The sequence below is a fragment of the Vicia villosa genome, linkage group LG5 (genome assembly GCF_029867415.1).
Source record: "Vicia villosa cultivar HV-30 ecotype Madison, WI linkage group LG5, Vvil1.0, whole genome shotgun sequence".
Taxonomy (NCBI): domain Eukaryota; kingdom Viridiplantae; phylum Streptophyta; class Magnoliopsida; order Fabales; family Fabaceae; genus Vicia; species Vicia villosa.
Window position 1 is genome coordinate 39,299,330 of NC_081184.1, and position 4,018 is coordinate 39,303,347.

The 4,018-nt window shown below is 38.0% G+C and overlaps 1 long non-coding RNA gene across 1 annotated transcript; it reads left to right on the forward strand.

Moving 5' to 3' along the window:
• The first annotated feature begins 2,755 nt into the window (after positions 1 to 2,755).
• LOC131606539 (uncharacterized) lies at positions 2,756 to 3,717 on the forward strand. The gene is made up of 3 exons (XR_009284870.1): positions 2,756 to 3,152; positions 3,254 to 3,392; positions 3,480 to 3,717. It is a non-coding gene; the product is annotated as an uncharacterized LOC131606539 (long non-coding RNA).
• The last annotated feature ends 301 nt before the right edge of the window (positions 3,718 to 4,018 follow it).

A 4,018-nucleotide genomic window follows, 5' to 3' on the forward strand; every position in this document is an offset into this window, starting at 1 on the left:
AAAATATAATCCATATGCATGATGTGCAAACAGAAATAAACATGATATGCAAGCAGAAAAGTAAACATGCAAACATATATACAAGGTATAGACATAAAAACAAATAAACACCCAGTAAATAAACAAACAAACGCAGGCTAGGATCGACTCACTAAGGATGGACCAGCAACAGGTCTAGCAACATCCCCAGCAGAGTCGCCAGCTGTCGCACGCTCGCGAAAAATGAACAGAGTCGCCACCAATATATTTATCCCATAAGGGAAAGGAATATCAGAAAACCTAACAAAGGATAAGAACGGGGTCTTGCGACCAGAGAATCTAGGTACGGGAGTCGGTTACGCGAGGGGAAGGTATTAGCACCCCTCGCGCCCATCGTACTCGATGGTATCCACCTATGTTTGTTTCTATCTAAAGGGTGTGTACTATGTCTATGTCTAAATGCGAAATGAATGCAAAATGTAGGGAAAATAAAGAATTGTACTCGCACGGGCCCTACCCCGCTGCCTACGTATCCTTTTCAGGAATCAGAGTTACCGTAGCTCGGCTAAAGATTTTCTGTTTGTTTTTGTGTTTTTTAGTTGGGCGGAGTTAACGTTCGCGCTCTTGCATAAGGGATCGCCTAGGATGCAATGGAGCGGAGATAACGGTGCCCTTAGGAAGAAGAAAGAGATTGGTTTGTGTCTTTTAGGGTAGATGAGTGATGAACAGTACCCAATACCGGGCCACTCACCACTTTCTCTACTTTGCTTTAGTCTGAACCATTGTTAGATGTTTTAAAGTGTTTTTGGTTGTGTATTTTTTAAGGGAAATTACTCTGCGATTCGAATCACATAAAATGCATAATGATCGAGAAGCAGATTAGGGAATGAATCCCACTCACTTCCATCCCATTATGTAATGCTTGAGAAACAGATTAGAGAATGAATCTCACTCATTTCTCTCCCATTAATTAATGTTTGAGAAACAGATTAGGGAATGAATCCCACTCGTTTCTCTCCCATTAAGTAGTGACCGAGAAACAGACTAGGGAATGAATCCCACTCGTTTCTATGCCACTAAGTGATTGAGAAATAGATTAGGGAATGAATCCCACTCATTTCTCTATCACTTGCTTAATGTGATTCGCATCTTCCGTTTATTAATGTTTTAAAGAGTTGAAAAGAAAAAGAATGCAATAGGGAACTAGATCTAACATTCTAATCTATGTTATTCTAATCTATAAATGGCCCTAAGGTTGAGGATAACTATCCTATCTCAATTCCCCTTAACAAAGAAGGAAGAGTCTAAGGGAACATAGCAAGCAATAGTAAGGAATAAGCAACATCAAAGCAAGAAATGAGAGGCTAAGCATGGAAACAAGAGAGGGAAGCCTCAAGTCAGTAGCAAAACAAGGGATTGAGTGTCCCAAATCAAATACAAAAGCGTCACGGTATCGTACAAAAACATCCACAAGAAGCTACCAAAGTATCGCATGAATCGTTACTTATCAATTAGCGAACAAACATCATTTAATCGAAGCGAAAAGCAAGTGAACACATGGTCTAAGATTGAAGTCAGTAGCAAACTCATTCATTTAGTTCCAATACCCTATGTTAATCTATATTAGTCAATTAGCATGAAACAATACAAAACTCTAACCAAAACTAGACAACACTAGGTTAATACTAGCTAAACGGTTTCAAATTGCGAATGAAGTTAGAAACATGTAATCAAATGGTACAAGTCAGTAGCAAATAGCCTCTACTAGATGCCTAAACACTCACAAAGTCATGCCAAGAAGTTCCACACAAAATTACGGGTCATTTGTACAAGTTACGGTGCGATCGTCAATCAAAACAAGTTATTTACATGTGATAAAGGAAAATCGAGTAAAATGGGAAAACATGATTTAAAATTTTCAATTCCAGGTTTTAGGACCTCTAAACATCCCTTATTATATGTACAAAAAGGATCCAACATTATTGCATGAATGCATTTTAATTTGAGAGCACAAACGTCACAAACATCTATTAAAAACGCATGTTAATCGAGTCGAACAACACTAACCAAATACCAATCAAAACAAAGAATTGGGAATTCATTTTTTACACATGATATCATGGATTAGTCTACAGTAACCATACAAAAATTGGTGATTAAATTCTGATCCTAAGGTGTTAAACGAAATTACTTTGCAAAAGCTATCAAAATCAAGAGAAACATGAACATACCAAAGTAAATGATTTATTTAAAATAGCAAACTAGTTTCTAAAAATCTATAAAAAATACCACAATTATTTACACACATAGAAGTATCTAAAACATATTTTTGTTTATTTTTATTTCAATTAAAACTGGTTTATGAATCAAAAGTTATGAGAAAAACAATTTGCAAAGAGAAAAATCTAACAACACAGGGGGGTACAGAAGTAAAACGATGAAGAACTAAACCCAGTTATAAATGCGTTTGGGCCCAAGCTAGGGGTGTGCAGAAAGCAAAAGATGGCACTAAGGCCCAACAGTCATATATTATTGTTATTCAACTGAAAAAAAAGGGTGCATGGGCCTAGAGGAGGTTTGTTAACAGCAATTCGTGACCTGGCCCAAGTCCATCATCAGTGATTTTCTAATTAAATTCAATTGACTAAAATATTATGCTAATTTCTAGTTAGTATCCACTAATATATCAAATCAATGTTAATCATCTAAATCCTAATTCAGATTAATTCAATTAAAACATATGCTAAAAATAAAAATAAAAAATAGAATGGGGAATTAGGGTTCACCTGGTTGTGACCCTTCACATTCCAACGAGAGCTTCTTCTTCTTCCTCCTTTGCGGCTCAGAAACGCGACGGCGTAAATAACTTCCTCCGGCGGAATACTCCGTCCGATTCCACCGCCGTGAGCTAAACCAATCTCACCTCTCAAGTTCCAAATCCTCTCTCTATTTCAGTCATTCTCTCGTTATCTCTCTTCTTGTCTCTTATCTCTCCGATCCAACAAAATAACCGCGAATCATTTACAACAGCCGAACAACGAATGCGAGATTGAAAGGATTAGGAAGCTTGCTCGGAACGAAGCCCGAAGATGGAGTCACGGAGTAACAGAAAAGGAGATTCCACTTGAGACATTGGCGAAATGAACGTAATCGAATACCAGAGGAAATTCCCGGTATGCACGCCTCCTCAACCTTTAAACTCGATCTCTTTCTTCTTCTTTTCAGATTGGCTACGATGATGGAGTCTTGATAATTAACGTTGCCGTTGTTGCAGAGTTTCGGCGATGTTGTGAGATAAAGGTGAAGATCGATGATTCAGTGTGAAAGATTGAGAGAAGGTCAAGATTGTTGGAGGTTGGAGATGGTGAAACGTGGATGAATTTGCTATGCGTCAGTTACAGATTCTATCACAAGTGAGTCCCTCTAATCTTCTTCTGATATGTCGATTTGTTCTTTTCTGTTATCTTCCTCCTCTGAATTCTATTATGCTTTTCTGTTAGCTTCTTTTCTGATGATTGTTGGATTGGTGCGTGAAGAGGATATGTGATAAGGGTGGAGATCGTAGAGAGAGTTGAAGAAGGTTGAAGAATTGTGGTGAAGAAGATGGAGAGAGGTTGAGAGCAATGGTGAAGAAGTGGTGAGGAGTATGATGATTGAAGGTTGATGAGGTGAAGGGGAATTGAAGATTGTGAATGAAGATGGATGAAGAGAAGTGAAGCAGGAATGAATGTGAGGTATCAGGTTAGTTCTATTTCTGTTATTCTGTTATGAGGATTTCTGTTCTAGAATCAGTTAGTGATGGCTGGGGAGTCATAACCGATTCGGTTAGATGTTTATTTAAGTCTGTTAGATTCTGTTACAGGTGGTTAGAACTGAGTTAACTAATAGGCTAATCACAAACTGTATTTTACTGTTATGTTCTGTTGCCTGTGAAACTGAATGGTGGTTATGTGTGAACTGTTTTTGGCTCTTTTTATATATGGCTGCTGCAGGGAGGGTTTGATGGGCTGGCTGCATAAGTATATGTGAGGTTGATTTA